This window comes from Opisthocomus hoazin, chromosome 6 (genome assembly GCF_030867145.1).
Source record: "Opisthocomus hoazin isolate bOpiHoa1 chromosome 6, bOpiHoa1.hap1, whole genome shotgun sequence".
Lineage (NCBI taxonomy): Eukaryota > Metazoa > Chordata > Aves > Opisthocomiformes > Opisthocomidae > Opisthocomus > Opisthocomus hoazin.
In genome coordinates this window covers 19,092,953-19,112,766 of record NC_134419.1, presented here as the reverse complement: position 1 = coordinate 19,112,766, position 19,814 = coordinate 19,092,953, and the positions used below count along the sequence as shown (strand labels likewise).

General features: G+C 38.2%; 1 protein-coding gene across 12 annotated transcripts in view; it reads left to right on the top strand.

The window, feature by feature from the left end:
- ZNF644 (zinc finger protein 644) overlaps window positions 1-19,814 on the top strand; it is an 84,878-nt gene that overhangs the window by 36,535 nt on the left and 28,529 nt on the right. For 8 of the 12 annotated variants that reach the window (XM_075424887.1, XM_075424882.1, XM_075424881.1 and 5 more), the window contains exon 2: window positions 13,902-13,957. The exons of 3 other annotated variants lie outside the window; for them this stretch is intronic. The gene's annotated coding sequence lies outside the window, so the exon portion shown is untranslated. Of the gene's footprint in view, window positions 1-6,974; window positions 7,185-8,632; window positions 8,737-13,901; window positions 13,958-19,814 lie in introns of those variants that run through there. One more of the 12 variants, XM_075424883.1, reaches the window with a different exon arrangement.

The following is a 19,814-nucleotide window of genomic DNA, read 5'->3' as shown; positions in this document are numbered from 1 at the left end:
CTTATTTGAAAGAATACAAAGATGTTAGTGTTACCTCTTATTACTAATACTTTTCTATTCAGAATTCACACAATTTGCAAACAAAAACCAGAGAACAACAAAAAAATAACTTCAAAATCCCTTCGCCTTTTCTTTAGTCTTGCCTTCAGTACAAGTCTGAGTGTTTTAAGACTGCCTATACCTCATAAAAAATTAAAGACACAAATAGCACATTCTTTTCCTCTAAATATTGTAAATTCCCAGCAATTTTCTGATAGGCATAAATATGGTGAAGGAATAGCTTTGGTTAGGGTATTCAGAAGTCTAATTTTTGAGAAGTTGGCCTGTTCTGTCCTGTAACTTCCTTTGTTTTCTGTTTCCTTTGGTCTCTGAATTTTCTTTGGTTTTGTGAATCTGGGTAAAGATAATTTCTTAAATTTTTAGTAATACCCTATGTATTTCTGTACTTTTATCAGAGTTTTGGAGAGTAGTTCATGCCTCTTACTTTCTCCGAAGCTGTTTAAAGTTGATTAAGTAGGAATTGAGTAACTTCTGAGCATTTTTATCAGAATTGCTCTAGGCATGCTTCTATATATAGTCCTCAAACTTAAGGAGAAGTTCTTCTTTAGTCCATTTAAACCAGAAGGTTTCACATTCGCGGATATTCTCTAAGCATTTAGTGTTCATTATAGTTTCTTCAGTGTTCCAGGTGAAAACAAACATGAAATACTGGAGCTAACCTTGAAAATCTTTTATGTTTACAGAATTCACAATAATGAGCTAAGATAGTAGCTCTGGGGCCAGTCAACGAGCTAATAGTCAACCCTATTTATGGGCCTAAAAGTAGGCATGAAACCTCTGTTCACCTAGGTGACTACGTTTATGAGACATGTTAGTCAGTATCTATGTGAATTTATGAAGCCTTTGCAGGAGGTGTTCTGGTGGTTGTTTTGTTTTAATCACAGGTGTCCAAGACAATGGCAAAGTTTCCTTTACCTTAGGTGCTCACTTTCATTTGTTTTAAGAAGTTTTGTTATTAGTGCAAATAACATAAGCTGTTTACTTGCTAAAATAAAATATTTCTGTCTCAATGTTATGTGCTTTTTAAGGTGCGAGGGGGGCATGGGGAATATACAGGTTTCTTTGCATCAGTTAAAAAACTGTTATTTGTGTTTGTAGTCTGAAATGGAGTCATTACATGAATGGCTTGTGCCAACTGTCTGTGTATTTATTTTATACAACCTTAATCCATGCAGATCCAGTTCTTTTGCACTGTCGCTGTAATCCAATGTGAAATAACCTTAGAGTGTATGTCTTGCCTCTTCTGTTTCTTGGGCTACTTTTGAAAGTTTGGTTGCGAAATCTGTTTTGGTCAGGAAAACTGACAAATCAAGTGTGTGTATTTGTTCAGCCCCAACCAGATTAGGTGCCTAAGGACAGCCAATGGGCTGGACGTGCACAGGTGAAGATAACCAACATGGCATGCTTTTTGCTGTTGTCTTTTATGAAAATCTTCCAACTTTTGGGGGGTGTACCAGAAGGATGCTTTCCTGTAGCCAGAACAAGGGTATTCACTGCTGTAATCTGTCATATGGCGTAGACATAGGTGCTTTTATGATGAAATCAGTATTTCATATGAGTAGCAACGTATGTCACATGACCAGAATGGCAGCGATGAAGTGGCCAACACATCCGATGTAATGGGTTTTCTGTTTCGTGGGGTGGCAGGTATACTATGACCCTCAAATGTATTTGTTAAAACCTTTATGCCCTGCCTCAGTTTACTGGTTGTGTATCATTATACCTAGGTAGTGGAAACTAGGCCAGATGTGTATTTGCAGATGTGACAAGGCAGTAAAATACGGTATACTTTACTGTGTGTATGCAAATGAACAGAGGTAAGTCTCTGCATAAAACACTGCATGGTTACGCTTGAAATCCCAGATACCTTATTACTAAAAAAATACAAGTTGGAAAGACTGAGTTTGTCCATTGGCTGTCGTGTGTTTGGAAGAATTAATTAAAAGAATCAAAGATAGAAAGCTTTTGCCCAATTGATGGCTAAGCAAAAGGAAGTGAACAGTGGAACAAACTCCACAAGAATTTAAAGGATTCAAGCTTGAAGAGGGAAGGATTAGTGAAGCCCTAACCTTGAAGTGAATCCTAGGAACTGCTATACCTTCTTGCAGTCTGACATGGAGACTCTGTAGAAATTCATTAAACAGTGTAGAAAGTAGACTTCAAGGTACTGCGTAACTTGGATAGGGAGACCTTGACATAGACCTTGAGAATATCTGCTTCATAACAAAGTGTTTTTCGTAGAAGAACTTTTGAGCAAAGGCTTAGTAACTTTACAAAACACTTGGAAATTATACTATAGGAGACAGTCCTTTATGGTGGTGAAGTGTGTTAGTAATAAAACTTGTGGAGGCTGTCTGATTGAAGACAAGGCCCATGAATAGGAGCTTGCTAGTGAGACGTGGGTGTTGTGTCAGAGCTGATCTGTGGTTGTCGTACTGGTGATGTGTGGCTGGCATGATGGAGTGTTCAAAGTGATAACTAGTGGTCTTGAACTACATTTCAAAGAGGTGTGTGGAGGCATTTGCCCTGAATTGCTTGCCAGGTGTGCAAATGTAACCTGGGTTGTAAAATGTGGGTGGTTCCTACTTTAAAAAAAGTAACAAAAGACCTAATGCAGCTGTCTAGCATAAGGATATAAAAATAAACCACAATTGGTTTAATTATGTCACATTGCTGCAGCTCATCTAAAGTAGGAAATAGTTTTTTTCCTATTTGTGTAGGTGATGGACAATGTTGGAAGCTTAAACTGCTGCCAAACCAAGAGTAAACACTGAGTAGCTCAGTGAGGAATGGATTTTTACTTATCTTAAAAACCATTTAGCATTTTGTAACTTTACTCCTTCACCAAAACCAATCCTCTGTCATGAAAAAGCAGGCTTCTGCAAAATGAAGGAAAGGCTTTACATTACTGGTTATGTATATGTGATTCCCCAGAGTGATCTCTCATAAAGTATGAGTAATAGCATGTATACAAACCCATTTAGCAAACAGAGTCTTTCATAGCTTCACTTCAAATTTGATAAGCAGTAGTTGAATTCTATTGTATAAAATACATGTACAGTTTATTTGGACAAAACTTTTGGAGGAAGAATGCTGGTACTGGAATTTATATTTTTAGGTAATTATGTTGTATGATTATTTGGTTCATCCTGGAACATTCATTGTAGTGAGAGCTTAGTCCTCTGGTAAGCAAGCAGGCTCTTTGGTAGTTAGTGATGTTTAAAGATGCTGATACTCCAGAATGTCTACTCTGTCCTCTGCTGGAGGTTACTGTCCTAGGGATATCAGAATAAAATGTCTCAGCCATACCAATTCAGAGTTCAGCATAAACCTGCCTTCATTTTAAGCCTAACATATGAGATCTTAACCTTGTGTAGGAGATATATATTGCTAGTTTATAGACAGAGGTTTACAGATACTTAGGGAAATCTACGTGTGCATGAAATAGCTAGGAGTTTTTTGTTATATTTTACATTTTCACATGCGTAGAAAATGCACTTCCTGTGAGGCTGTGAACAGGAGATTCCCTTTCCTGCCATGGTCTATGGGAAGTGTCAGAAACACTGTCTAGACAGGCAACAGCAGGCATTAGAGCTCGTGATCCCGGCATAGCTACGTGTTCAACTAGAACAAACTTGTGAGGAACTGAATTTGGACTTCGGATCGTATTTTGTAGGGGGTACTTATACGCTAATACCAGTTCAGTATTTCCTCTCATTGCTGTTACGAATGGTTATGTATTTCACTTTCTTAGTAGTGCTTTTGCACCACTGCTTTCTTTCAAACTGTCGTGATACAAGAAAGGGAATTTTTTTAAAACAAATAAGTGAAAATAGTGTCATTTATCACTAATTTTGAGGTTCAGCTTTTTTTAAAAACTGCATTGAAGTCTTAAGAAAGCCAGGAAAGTGTTTCAGGTGTTGTCATTTTTAAGACTGCAAAAATGTAGACAAGGAGTTGGAAATTAGTATGTATGCTAGTTTTGTCTATGAAATGGTTTTCTAAATACAAATAGTCAGAGAGATGTCAGTTTACTAAGACATTGCTTTTGGCTACAGCACCTGCTGTGATTTTGTAATATGTGATCTGAGAAGGGATTCTGTGTGGCTGCTGTCAGTGTAATGACCAAGGCTAGAAGCCTGGTAGTCTTGTCTTGGGCTGTGTTCTTACAGGTTAAAATAATGAATCGCATTGCTATCCTTCTCTTCCAGTGTCCTGCAAACTTTCAGTCTCCTAAATTTTTTTAACAAGTGGACTGCCATACTGCTGTATTTTCATCAGTGTAAAACAAAATTGTGTAGAGTCCAGCATTAGAGCGTACTGTTGGGTAAGTACGTTAGAGTGAAGACAGCCTAGAGGGAGGTATCTGAAGTATGTAACCAGAGAGAAAACTGCTGAGCAGTTTGCCGCCTTTGGGTTTAAACAGACATTGCAGTAAGGACTGTTGGCTTTGGAACAGTGTTAAAGCTGAAAAGAAAATGGCTACCAGAAATCATTGTTGCTACAGTAACAACATGGCTTCGCTGTTAATGTGCTGCTTTAACTGCTATTAAAAACGTTGCATGAAATATACTGCTTTTAGGTAAAAGTGTTCTTAATGGAAACAGATTCAAATCCATTTAGGTATTAGTGGATGTCATTTGGCTTCTTGTTTCAGAATACTGTCCTGTTTATTGGACAAACTAACTTCTAGTATATATTTCTAAAAAACTAATTACTGTTTTTTTCTACTCAAAAATTGCTTGATTGCTTTAAATTGTATTAATAAACATAATGTCCTTATAAAACAACTTGCAGAAAAAGAACAGTACAGAGTATTGATCTCATTTGGTAATAATTTTTTAAAAGAACCTTGATACTATTTCACAAATTATGTGGTATCTGGTAATACTATTCTAGCTTCCAGAAATTAAGGCCTTAATGTTTTTCTTCATGCAGCAAAGCTTTTGTTTAAGATATATTTCTGTTTTCAGTTCAAGATAAAAAAAATATGGCCAACCTAAATCCTGTTTGAAGATTTAAAAAGAAGGATCAGATTCTAGAGTGGATTCTACTCAGGGATCTACATTGTATTTTATTTCATAAGGACATAAGTGTATGTATTGTGGAGTAAACTTTTTGCGGGTTTTTTTTATTAATAGGGAAGAGTGCATCTGTGCTGAGGGATTTCAGAGATGTGGAATGAAATACATCAGAAAATGGATATGTAAAGTGCAGTGAACGCGTGTGGAGATTAGTTGATACATTTCTCTGTATGTCAGGATTCCACAGGTGGCAGACTTGATGGCAGGAGTGGACTGACAGTAAACTCTGTCTGCTCTTCACCCAAGTCCTATAAGTATGATGGGTCCTGTATACTTACAGCAGATCCCATTTTTCTGTAGTTCTTTCAGTTTTTGAGGGCGTTTTGGTAAAGTTCTCTGTCAGACTCCTTGACTGAAAAGGCACTGGATTCATTCAGTATAGATGGAGCTGATAAACTATTCTCTGTTCAGGGAACTTATGAAAGATTATTCAGTAGTCACTGGTAAAAATTAAGAAGGCGTTTACTTAAAGTATGCCTCTAAAATATATGGTTGCCTATGATCTGGAATGCATACACCATGATATTTCTCAAGTAGCACACGTGCTTTATTTACTTTGGTTGAACATATGTATTATTTTTATTGTACAGTCTTATTTCACACCTTCTTTCAGAATTGTGTACAAAACAATCCTCTGACTGATTCCAGTGGAATCCTGCATCATTCACAGGCGTATGTGCCAAATACATAAAATGCAACTTTCAAATTATAGAAAAATGTGTCGTATGTAAAGACAGTCATTTGGACAGTAAGATGTTACTACTTGGTGGTACACAAAAGGGGATGCACTAATTTGATTTATACAACCTTAACTTGAACTTTTCTATTCTTATGCTTAGCTTTGCCTCCTTCATATTTTTATTAAATTCTGTGGGTTTTGTAGAAAGGAGAGAACGACACTACTAATGTCTAACACCACTGTACAGTTTGGTATTTGAAAAATAAACCTTGGAATGCAATAGTCTGTTTTCTTAAAATCAGCACGTGGAAGATGCTGCCTCAGATATTTCAAAATACTTTTTTTTCTTTTTTTAAGGACACAAAATGCAAGTTTTTGAATTAAGACTGTTGGTTCCTTAAAAAAGCACTTCAGTGAAAAAGCTTTCTCTTTTGGATTTCCAATTAGTTTGTTTCATCTGAGAAACTGGTTGTGCAAACTTGGACGAGAAATTTGTAAGGAACCATAGTCAATTTCTGTGAGGTGGGCCAGATCGCACGTAACTCTGTGTTCTGGATTGCATCCGTCCAGTGCTTAGAGGGTATGTCACTGTATTTTGGGGTGCTGTGTTGTGGTGAGTTGACCACCAAGGCCGCTCTGTCACTCTCCTTCCTCAGCTGGACAGGGGAGACAAAATGTCACGAAGGCTCGTGGGTCGAGATAAGAACAGGGAGAGATCACTCAGCAATTACCATCAAGGGCAAAACAAACTCGACTTGGGAAATTAATTTATTACCAATCAAGATCAGAGTAGGAGAATGAGAAAATAAAAACTAAATCTTAAAACACCTTCTCCTCACCCCTCCCTTCTTCCCGGGCTTAGCTTTATTCCCGAATTCTCTACCTCCTCCACCCAAGCGGTGCAGGGGGACGGGGACTGGGGGCTGCAGTCAGTTCATCACCCGTTGTCTCTGCTGCTCCTTCCTCCTCAGGACTCTTCACACTCTGCCCCTGCTCCGGCGTGGGGTCCCTTCCACAGGAGACAATCCTCCGTGAACTGCTCCAGCGTGGGGTCCGTTCCACAGGAGACAATCCTCTGTGAACTGCTCCAGCATGGGGTCCCTTCCACAGGATGCAATCTTCCGTGAACTGCTCCGGCGTGAGTCCTTCCCACAGGCTGCAGTCCTTCAGGAACAGGCTGCTCCAACGTGGGTCCCCCACGGGGTCACAAGTCCTGCCAGGAAACCTGCTCCAGCCTGGGCGTCTCTCTCCACAGCTCCACAGGTCCTGGCAGGAGCCTGCTCCAGCGTGGGCTCGCCACAGGGTCATAGCCTCCTTCGGGCATCCACCTGCCCTGGTGTGGGATCCTCCACGGGCTGCAGGTGGGGATCTGCTCCACCGTGGGCCTCTATGGGCTGCAGGGGCACAGCCTGCCTCACCATGGTCTTCATCACAGCCTGCAGGGGAAGCTCTGCTCTGGCGCCTGGAGCCCCTCCTGCCCCTCCTTCTGAACTGACCTTGGTGTCTGCAGAGTTGTTTCTCTCACATTGTCTCACTCCTCTCTCTCAACTGCTGTGCCACAGTAGGTTTTTCCCCTTCTTAAATACGGTATCACAGAGGTGCTACCACCGTTGCTGCTGGGCTCAGCCTTGGCCAGCGGCAGGTCCCTCTTGGAGCCAGCTGGCATGGGCTCTGTCAGACACTAGTGAAGCTTCTCGCAGCTTCTCACAGAAGCCACCCCTATAGCCCCCCTGCTACCAAGACCTTGCCACGCAAGCCTAATACAGCTTATGTGATATGGTGAAGGAATCTGTAGTAATTCAGAGTGGAGGGGAGAGTGATTCGCTAACTGAAGGGTGGAGGCAGTTCCTGCACAATTAACGTATTGATGAGATTTTGCTGACAGCATATGAAAGGAGAAGTGTTCAGTGTCAAGGGTGATGCCAAGGTTATGTATGGTGCCATTAGTCATTTGGAGTGGAATGGAGAGATGATGTCATTCTATGCTTCAAGGTTTTCCTGTTCGAGAGAGGCTGTTACATTTGAGGAATATAAATGCAGGAAATGAAGAGCTAGTTCATGTGGTCAGGATGGGTAGGCTGAAGGGTGACTGAAAAGATTCGGGTGTTTATTGTGCAAGTGGAATGTTAATCTGTAGCTTAAACTGGTAGAGAAATGATAAAGAAGGTGAATTATTTCTCTGCCGCTTATTGCTTATCTTATGGTAATTCTCACTGTGAAGAATGCCATTCAATTTAGTTGGATATTGATGGACTATAAACTTATTTATTAAATATCAATGATACTTAGAATGTTATAACTAATCTGAGGGGGTAAAACTGCATTGCTAAGTAACCTTCAAAAATCATATTTTAATATTGTCTTTTAAGGCCTTGAAGTTCTAAACATTTTCAGAACTTCATCTTTAAACTGGTGCTTCAGTTTAGTGATTGTATGATGCTTTCATTTGTATGTTGATTGTTATGTATTTGCTTACTGGATAATGTATACTCAAAGTAAATAGCTCTTAAATTATGTTTGTTTCCCTTTGATTTTCTGTAGACATCTTTCCATCTTTATTGTGTGCCTATCGTGTACATCTTTAAATGCTTACTTCCTTCTCTGCTTAGTGATGGAGAGAAAAAGTAACCTTTTTGACCAGTGTGTGTTTTGTGAGTCCAAACCCTGGTTTACATAGAATATTTTTCCCTCTGATGGCTTTTCCTTTTTGTTTTCATTTACATAATGCTGATTTTTGAAATAATAATTAAATCTATTGTTTAACTTAATTGACGGTAAAAAATTAAGAATTTTTTTTTTTCCATTCAAGCTACTCTCTCTGATTGTTTTTTCCCTGCTGTGATTCTCCTGTTAATGTTGCATTCGTCGACTTGTAATCTTCTTGTTTGGACTGAAACAGCTTCACAGTCTGAGGTATGATCAGTTGTGTTCATTTCCTATGCTGTCATACTCTTCCTTGAACTGCTTCACCGTCCCATACGGGGTGTTGTCAAAAAGCAAAACTTCCTCCAAGTAGAAAAATGAGAGATTTCAACCATTCCACGTGAAAGCCCTACCACAGCTTTGGGAACTGTGCACGTGGCTTTTACTGTGATGAATAGACAATGGAAGAACTGTAACTTCTTTGAACTGTTTTTCAGATAACTCAAAATCTAGCAGGAGATTCAAAATGCAGGAGGCAGTCTTCTCTCTTGCAGTCCCTTGCTTGCTCACTCTTGTTCAGTCACTGCGGATTCTTTGAAGTCAGAAGCATCTCTAGTAAAAGGACTCAAATTTTATCTCCATGTTGTGAAGTGTTAAGTTTTTGCTTAATTGGAATTCTGGGTAATTCAGGCTTCAGTAGGATACCTGCACTCAAATATCACTTTGCATTAACTATTGTAAAAAAAGTGATTGTTATTTTCCTTTGCAGATTTAATTTTGGTAAATTTGATTGTGGCATTCATAATTCAGTTGGTTAAACTAAGGTTGGAATAGCATAGATTGAGAGAAGTTTTATGAATTCTCAAAGGGACTTAATTTTGTGATTTTAGAAAAGCAGGCCTTTAAATTCAAGCAATTGTTTCAGTAAATCTACATGAATGTTAATTCTAGATACTTGTGGGTACTGAATGTAGATGAAGTTGTTTTGATACTTTTTAATAGAAATCAAAGAGCATCAAAGCTCCTTATGGCAACAGAAAGTAGGAAGCTACATTTTGTACAGACAAGGTAATTGTTGACTACTTGTTGGGAAAATGGCAGTATAGGCTTGTATTTAAAGAGCTTTTTAGCTGTATTAACTGATTTAGGAGACTATTGTCAGCTAAGTTTTTGCTTTTTCAGTTCTCTAGTGAAATTATTCTTGATAGTTATGTGTACAATTTTAGCTGGAACTTCTTCTGGGCTTCTTGTAATAGCTTTTTCTTAGAGTAATCTCTGCTTTTTACTGGCTGTTTTTTCCTGGATTGACTCTTGGGATTGTTAGATTTCTGTAAGATTATGGATGTTTTCCAGAGCTGCATCAGATATTAGAAGGCAACTTCTGCTGCCCCCCTCCACTTTCGAATTTAGCAGAGTTTAGTGCTAGGACGGTAGTATCCTAATAAAGGTAAACGCCACTGTCAACCAACTAATGACACTTTGTAAGTCCCAGAAAGTACTTGAAGTCAAGACTACGGTTGCAACCCTTTTGCTGTATTTTCTTGTTAAACTGGTGCAATGGGCTGTTTAGCCACAGCTTATACCAACAAAGTACTTCATATAGCATAGTTTATTCTAGCCTAAGTTTCTTCTTTCCTTCCCCCACAAGCATAATCAGCTATGGGGGCAAAAACTAATTTTGTATTACATTATAACTCTGTTAACACAAAACAAACAAACAAACAAAAAAAAAAAAGCCTACCAAAAAAAGCCAAAAAACTTCTCAATGAATTATGTTCCTGACTGCACCCATTCCACGCGAAGATTATGGTTCAGTGTCCTTTCCCAGATAGATGTAAAAATGTCAGTTATCACAGTTCTATTAGGAAATAAGGTATTTCATTATAGCAAACAGAGCCCTAATAGCATAAATAGAAAGTGAATAAATGTAAATTTAGTCCTCACATAAGATCCAGCTCCATTGACAAGAGGAGTAGTTAGGCAAGTTTTGTGTAGTAACTTGCATTTGAACTCAGATTAATTGTCATTATGTAAGCCTTGTATTGTGAATGGTTATGAGCTTGGTGCAAGAGTCATAGATACAATCTTTTCTGCTATCTTTATAGATGTGAAAGTAGTTATCTTAGGTGTTCTCTATGAACCTGGATTTTGAAGTAGCAACTGTAATTTGTTTACTTGGGAAAGCAGTATTGTGGAAGCTTTTGTAGCTGCTCTCTAGCTGTCCAGAAATATTAAAAATTTTAACTGGTCTGTTGTGATTATCTGTAACAATTATTTTACAGCCTGTATATACAGGCTTTTAAATTACTCCTCAAACAAATGCTTTTTGAGAAACTCTTTGTGTCTCTCTGTAGCTCAGATACACTTGAGGGATTGTACTTCTGTCTCTGAGCAATACCTACAGATGTGACTTTGTCATTGCACACAGACTGGACAACTTCTTCTGCGTACTTTGGCCCTTTTCATGTGTTGAATGAAGAGAAGTATCACCGGTATGCTGCTTTGTCACTGGGCAAGGTGATCATTGCTAGCACTGAACCAGCCCTGGCTCGCTGTTACTGATTAGTGAGAAATGCTTTCAGTCCATCTATGTTTCTCTAGTATCACTGGAGTTACATGTGAGGTATCACCCATCTCCACCGTTGCCATCTTCTTCCACTTCCTGTTCTCTGCCCTTATCGGGACAGGCAGCTGCTTATCGGTGATCAGAAGCCTAACCATGTTACAGTGGCCCTTTTACCTGCTGTGGGCCCCTTTTCGCTTTGGGTGGTGAGGCCTCGAGGTGAATGGTCTGTAACTACATTTCTTACCTGCTTCTGACTCCCTTTTGAGGCTGTCTTTATTGCCTGGTGAGGGAGAATGGCTTTCATTCTCTCTTCCTTTCCTGATAATGAGAATTAAGACAGGAAAATTGGAGCCTAAGCATTTGTGATTTTGAAATCTGTGCCCTTCCCTAAGGAGTCTTGGAGAACTACCTATCTTGGATCTGCTGGTAAAGATTTTCAGCTGCTCAGTTATTCCAAATGTCAACACCCTTGAAATGAATAGTAGGTGTTAGAGTTTGATTCTTTGTGCTGGAGTGAGAGGAATATCCTTGACAGCAGAAAGACCTTTGAGAGGTGCCTGTTGGTTAAGTGCTGTGGGCTTGGGTTGCTTTAAACAGTGAGAGTCCCAGTGCTGTCAATAGTCTGGGCTAAAATCTGGTGTCTTCATGTGGCCTGCATTGCCTTCTTCAAGATGTTTGCATGCCATTGCAGGTACTGTCTCCAGTTGGGTGGAGCTTGGAACACCAATGGGTTTGAAATCCCAAAAAGGGGAGTTAGTTCTGCAGGGCCCTTTGACATTTATAACATGGGGCTGCAGTGCTCAGCCCTTTGGTCCTTCAGCAGTTTGCTTGCTAATGATCTCTTTGTGAAACTTGTGTCAGCTTTCACTCAGCTGGACAATATCCAAATTATGATGGCCTATCTTCTCTATTCCCTTCTCTTTCCCTCTTTGCCAGATGTAGATATAGAGTAACCCCAAATTTAGCCCCAAAGTGGTCTGTGAACTCCCTGTGAACTGGAGAATGCTTACATTCAAAGAGTACTCGCACTGGAGTTTTATCCAAAGAGCACATTCAGTGAATACAGGAGTACTTCCCCTCCAGATAGGCAGTGTGTGGTAAGACTTCCCATTTTTTGTCAACAGAGTGAATTGGTCCAAAGTAATGTGTTTCCATGAAAAGACCGTGAGTAACGGGTTGTATGGCAGCCTGCTGTATGACCACAGTGATCTGCGGTTGTCTGGGCTTAACCCTTTGAGGCAAACATTCTGTCTGCACTTGAATCACAAACCATGAAATCTATGTTGAGAACGGTGGTTGCTGATGTTTAGCTGATTGCAGTGTTCAGAAGATGGTAGAATTGCTGCAGTGGTGTTGTGAGATCATTTTGCGCAGGGGCAGAGTCAGTGGTGTAATTTTTGCTTGCAGTGAGAGAAGTGTTGGACTAGGACTGACTGTCCAGACAAAGTGCACAGGTTTACTGAGATGTCTGGTTGAGTGCTGATCTTAGTGTTTGATAACGTAAAGCCTTGCAGAGACCTTCTTTCCCATTTTTTTGAAAGGTGTTTTGACTCTTCATACATACAAGGTGTATTTTGTGGGCTTTTTTAACGGTACCTTCACATTTACCTTCTGTAACATAGAGTAGGGCTCCACTGCTGCTTGAAAATAACACTTTTACTTCTCTACGTGCATGAATATTACTCTAAAACCTGACTAAATCATTTTAATTTTTTCTGTAGTACAACTTACTTGAGAAATGAACATATCTTTTGAATAACATTAATGTGTAAAGGCTGCAGTTTAATGTGATAAGTTAGGAAATGATCCCGAGGCTAGGGAAAGGAGCTTGGAGACTTGTCTTCTGTTGCTTTGTGTTGCCCAGCAAGACTTTTTTGTGAAAGGTCTGTCTTTCCGTCTTTGTAATTGAGGCGGGTGGCTTTGAGACAGTTACAGGCTGACTGGGGAACTCAGAATCAAAACTCTGTGTGAGAACACATTGAGGGAAGGAATCTTAGGCAGTATGTGAGGATAGGTATCTCTTTCAGAGTTAATTCTGGTGATGGATACACTAGTTTAGTCCAGACATGAATAACCCTCTCTGTAAAGCTCTATGCTAGTTGTTATGCCTTCACTAGAAGGAGACGCAGTTCTGTAGAGATGCTGTAGCAAAATCCATTCTTGGTTTTGTGCAGCTTCAGTGACTTTCATCTGATACCTCCAACTAAGAAGAGAAAAATTTTATTGAATAGTTAGTTCTCTTAAAGATCCATGAGCAAAATTGAAAATAGAGCATTAAATCTGACATTAATCAGCCTTCATGAAGGCAAAGCAAGTTATGATTTTAAAATGGACCAGCTAGCCTTAAAATAATAAACACAGCTTTGTCCTAGGAAAGGTGAAGAATTAGTGAGGCCCAGGCTTAAAATCCTCCAACACTTAATCTTGGACATGTTGATAATTTTTGCTAAAAAGATTTTTTAAAAAGCATTCATTTTTGACCTTTTCCTTTCTGTGCTTCATTCCCCATTCAAGGAACTTATGGTAGCTGACTTTGAAGGCACTAGCAGAAAATGCGGCAGAGCTTTTCTTGCCATGCAATGTTTTTTCCTGTGTTCTGCCCACCTAGTTTAATAGCGTGTGTATATTTTATATGATATCGTGGATTTTTTTAACTAAAATTACCAACATCTATGTTATTTGAAAACTACATGTGTATTTGAGAGAAGACCACTGGGATTTTGATTTTTCAACCCTGAGACAAAACTGATAGAATACATTTGTAGTTGTGAATTTCTCACCTCTGTGCTTTGCCTGTCTTTTCTGATAGTCTAGAACACAAGCAGAAAACAATGGCAGCTGTACAGTAAGTTCTTGTTTTATTTTGCAGGTTTGTTTTAGTGTGGAAGTGGATCTCACAGCTTAATACAAATCAAACTAACAAAGGTGAGAAGTTTTGCTTTGTCCCCCTCTCCACCCCCCCACTCCCCGCGATTCACTGGCTCCATTAGCATGGATGACCACTCTGAAAAAGTGATCAGATAAAATTGTATTGAAACTTTTATGTTGATTACTGTAATTTATGGACGTAGTATTACTTCTATGATACCAAAATAGGAACAAACACGCATACTCCTAATATTTAATATTATCATGATAATGATGCTTTTCTCCTATAAACTATTATAGTCAAAAAGCTGTCAAGGCATTCTGCTAGCTGTTGAGAGCCAAAATTATGAGTACTTGTGAGTACTTATTTCAAATGAACTTCATTCTCTGCATATTATCCACCTGGTTTCAAAGTACTGCAAGTGTACTTTGCATTGTTAGAGCAAAGTGTTAAACTTGCTCTTATTCTGTTAATAAATAACTGTGTGGGAAATTTGACCAGCTACCAGAATAACATTTCAAATTTTTAATGATTAAATTCTGTTGGGTTTTTTTTCCCCCCTTCCTGTCCTCAAGAACCCCGTTGGGAGCTATTTGAAAGACAAAGTATAGGAAGATTCACTGCTGGTACTTAGGAGCTGTACAACTTAATGTCCACTTGCAGTTGCAAAGTGTCTGTCTAGGAAAATTTTCTGTGACTTTATCATTCACCCCACCTCCCCTTATTTGGAGAAAAAGAATTTTGCTAAGCCCAGATTTTGTTCTCTGCAAGTTACTTGATATTCTGCTTCAGTAAGACTTTGAACTATAAGATCGATCTCTTCTGCATTAAATTATGTGAAACATTTAATAAACAGCAATTTGCATTAATCTATTTTAGCTTGATTCTTTCAAGAGTATGTTCAGGTAAGGCCCCACAGTTCAGTAAATTTTCTGCTGTGGAGGCAGGGCATGATGGACTTGTGTACATAGGCTTCTGTATCATACAAAAGCTGACTTCTCAAATTTCCCGCCTGCTGTTTGACTAATGTGCCATCTCAGAATGCAGCTGCTTGCTGCTACTTGATATTTTGAAGGGGTGAGAGGAAGATCCCGTTTGGTCAAATGACCCTTGTTCTTCATTTCTAATCTCCAATTAATATGTAGACTTAATGTGGGTTTAAAAATGTGGTATGTACATTTTAGAACAGAGGTGGCCTGCTTTGTTTGTATCTTCTGCTCTACTAAGACTTTTCTAGAGCTACTGCTGTCGATTTTAAAATACTGATTATAGCAGAATGCTTTGCAGAGAATATAAAATAACTCTTCTGTTCAGTGTTGTTCCTTTGTATAATGTATACATGATTCAGGACTTGGATTATGAATTGTCTTCTGAACTATGAATAATTAAAAATAAGCTATACTGCTGTGGTATGCATGTACTTATGCGTAGAGGAATGTTTACTGCCTTAGCCTGACTTTGCAGTTTTCTAGAAACTGCTGCTTTGAGAAAAGGAATAAATACAACTCTACAAAAAGAAATTATTTTTTTTATCTGAGGATGAGCATAAACAAGAATCATGGCTAGGGAGGGAACTCACAATAAGGTGTAGATTGTTCCCTGTGCCTTCTAATGCTTTCAGTACTTAATGTTTACAGTTTATGTTCTGTCTCTTCTTAAATTTATATGTTATCTCTTTACTAGTTTAAATAGAGAAAATTAGTTGAGAAGTCTGTAGTATGTAAATAACTCTGTTCTCTAAGTATGAAATCATCTGAATGAAACTCCAAAGACCTTTCGTCTTAATAGTGGTTAGCTGTGTATAGTAGAAAAAGCTGGTCTCTGAGGAGAATGCCTGTGCTCTTGCATACATAACAGGAGGACAGAAAAATGTGTAAAAGAATACATGGAAGTAGTGTAATGATGTTTGATCAGTAATTGTTACAGCTTGGAGGGGATCTCGAGGTTCTGACAGTTCTGTGAAAATGACCACTGCAGAGTCAGTAAATCAATGAAAATATTACACATTATCAGGGAACAAAACAAAAAACAGAACAATATAAAAAACAAATCCAGTTATACAAAGTTGTGGTGTACCGTAGATGCCTTGCATTGCAATATATATTGCTTCTTGAGTGCTAGTCTACTCCTGTGACTGAAAAATGACATAGCAGAGTTGAAGAAGGTTTAGAGAAGGGCAGCAAAGGTCACCGAAAGACTTCATTTTAAAGAATGACCTGCATTCCCAACTGCCTCTGTCTTCGGTCTCCACTCATGAGTGTAGTGACTGCAGCATCTTGTAGACTTCTAAACAATGAACTTAACTCCTACAACTCAGTGCGGACTTGTCCTTTTGTGTAAGCTTGTCACTTAAAGCCACTGTCACTGAAAATGTAGTTTAATGAGATGCTCAAACATTTTCTTGTACTCTTGACTGGAATGCATTTCTTAATGACTCTTGATAGTGCTTTCCATGTAGGTTTTCTTTGAGTAAAGGATTTGAGGTTTTTGGTTTTCTAACTGAAAAATTATTTGCTTTCCTAGTGCAAATATAAAAGGTATGATATCCTGACTTCTGGAAATTAAAAGAAAAAAAAATCTATTGCCAGTTAAAACCACACAGTTGTAAGATACTGTTTACAAACAGTGAATGTACTTTATTGGGGTAACTGTATAGTCTTTGTTCTTAGGTTTCCAGACTGAATCTCTGAGCTCCATGGGAGAACATATCTTGTTTTCAATAGGGAGGAAAGTTAGGAAAAAATAATCTTGGTCTCAATGTGTTAACAGTATAATGGATCATACTTCTGTGTAACAGAAAAAGTTACAGAAGGTAGATGCTTGTGCTGAATTTCCCTGCAACGATGTGCAGAGTGAGGTCAGATTTTTAAGCATTTGAGGTATCGGGCAAAACCAGACTTGCTTCCAGAAACTATATTGAATGTTGTTAGTACTACTTTACCTAAAGGTAAGAGGATGTAATAAATGAATAATACCACCACAGATGTTGAAGAAGGGTAGGTTACATACAGAACTCTGCACAGGATAAATTTGAGTATGTGGGATTTGTATTTCTCTGGCTCAGACAGGAATCTTATACCGTTTTCATCTTGTTCATACCATCCTGGTAACATGAATGTGTGTTTTCTACCATTAAATCACTTGCAGTGATAACTTTAAAAAAAAAAAAAACAAAAACAAAAAACAAACAAACCCCAACCACAAACAAAGAAACTACAACCACCCAAACCTGAGTTATTAGGGGACTGACCTTATCTTTTCTTGTCACTTGGAATTACGAGTTTTGTCTATTTGTCTGGTCGTCTACAGAGTTATATAGTTTGGGGTCTTTTAAAAGCTCCCATTTCATGTGTTTATTGGTAGGGATGATAATTTTCTCCAAGTTGACAGAAATTTTTGTTCTTAATCTAAAAAAGTACAAGGTGGGGTTTTTTGGCCTTACCTGGCACTGTTATTTACAATCTTGTTAGCTTTTTAACGATCAGTGAAAGAATATAGAGGATGATCAGAGCCAGTTTTCCGGTAAGGATGAGTGAATATCACTAACGTAATTCGTTACACTAAGGTTCTAAATTAAATTAGTAAAAGCAGAGTGTTCATTTCAGTTAGTCTTTTTATAATTGGGAAAGATAGCATGCTTTAGGAGTTAAGAAGTCTCTCTGCATTAGCAGGAGGGACAATCTTAAAATTTGTGCTACTATTTTAATATGTAGAGCAAATAGTTATCAGCCAAAAAAGCAAAAAGCATGAGAAATTGCTAGATGTGTTTCAGGTCATGCTGGATAAAAAGAATTACAATTTTTATTTAATATAATATGAAAGAAGGTCATAATTTTTCTAAAGTTCGAAGATGCGTCATGTTCAAAGATACACTCTGTCTTAATAAATTGAGTTGAATGGTTTTTAATGTCATCTTTAAGAAAGCTGCACTGTAAATCCATTATGTTGGCATCATGTTGTTGTCATGCAAGTTCTTATCTATGATCTGTAGGACTGACACTTAAGGACTAGTTCATGCGGGTAAACTAACAATATAGTTTAATGAACATGAGAAATATTCCTGTAAAAATAGTCAAATATACCTGACCTCTAAAAATCCTTCCCAGTCTGCTTTGATCTTTACGTACTAACAGAAGTACATTATCCAAATAAATAACAAGCTGGATGTTTATACCTTAAAAGGTCTTGTGCTTCAGTTACTGAATTAATCTTCCTCTGAAATTCAGGATTACAGTGAAAATAAGACTTCTATGGCCATGTAGTAGTAACCATTGGGAATTTGTAGAGAGCCGTGGAAAACAGCTAATTATTAGGGTTGGTTTGTTGAGATGCATTGAATTTGTGTTGGAAGAAAGGGTTCTTGACCCAACTGCTCACAAAAGGTGTCTGAACAAAAAGACCAAATTGTAGGAAAAACCTTTGTTTTAAATTGAAAGTCAGTTTTAGATTTGGATGTGAAAATTCCATAGGTTCTGCTTAGATTAATTTTAAATGTCTTTGTGTAAGTACACCATCACTCATATTTGGCAGCTGGGGCAACGTTTTCAGTTCTGTGTGCTCCTCATATGGTGAGTAATTAGATTTGCATACAGAGTTTCACCACCACTTGGTGGCAGTACCTGGCTTCAAAAGGACTTGTTTCTGAGTCGATAAAGTGACTTTGATTCTGTGAAACTATAGGTTGGGAGGGGTAGATTTGTTTTAAATTTTCCAAAAGTTAGTGATGTGTTTTAGAAATGAAAATACTTTTTATTTAACCTACTAGAAGGATTTGCTTTTTTACATCTCTATGGAAAATCTAGCTGTCATGTCTAATGTGTAATTTATGAGTATTTCTTGTGTTAATAGTAATCTCAGAAGGTGTATTTAATGTTCCTCAGTTGAATTATTTTAGCATTTACCTCTAGCATTTTACTTCGATTGAGTAATGTACTTCAAGTAATCATAGAACATAAAATTTGCTTCGTGGTAGTGTTCTTCATAATGCTGTCTTTTGCAGTTAAACAGAGAACTACCAAAGCTCCGTTTATGCGTTCTGAAATATTCTCTGCATTTTCATTTTTCTATTTATTTAGACAGATTTTAGGAAAATATTCCTCAGTAGATATTTCTGTCAACAAAGGCAGTAAAAGCTTGTGCCCTTACTTACAGTTGTTGCCTCGTGGTTGTGCCAATTCAGCAGTGCATGGGTCCCAGCCTTTCAAACCAGATAATGAAATTGTTGGTGAAGTGTTGAAGAAGAAATGTGGGCGGAGGAAGGCAGGAGTTATTTATATTGGCTTTGCTGCAAAGAAAAACATAGTTCCGATGTATAGCAAAGTTAATTTGACAGCATATGGGTCCATGTTGAGACTACTTCCTCTTCTCTGCAAGCCAAAATCATCCACAATGACAGCAGGTCTTTCATTTTGGTATTATCCTCCATGTAAGGACTGTAGTGGTGAGACTAGAGCCTGGAAGAATGCAGGGACTTTCCTAAACATGCGCTTTGTGAAATATCTCGCTCACTGTGACTGGAATTATAACAAGAGCATTGCTGGTGGGAGTGAGTTTTATTGGGGATGAAATATTTTTATTGTATTGCCTGAAAAGCCAACAGTGAGAATCCAGGATGCTTAGGCTGAGGTGTTGCATATCAAGAAGGCATCTAAGTAAATCGTGACTTAGAAGAGGGATTCATCCTTGGAAAATCCTGACTTGTAGAAATACTAATAGAAAATGAGGTGGGACTTGGGAAATGCGTGTTCATGAATTTGAACATGATGATATTACTTTACTTAGTGATAATATTACTTTAGTGAGAGAACTGTGGAAAACAGGAACACTGGAAGAGAAATAGAAGGCAGAAAGGCATCAAAAGATAGTTTTGCTGTGAATATGTTCTGCATAACTTGGGATAAAGAGAATGCACTT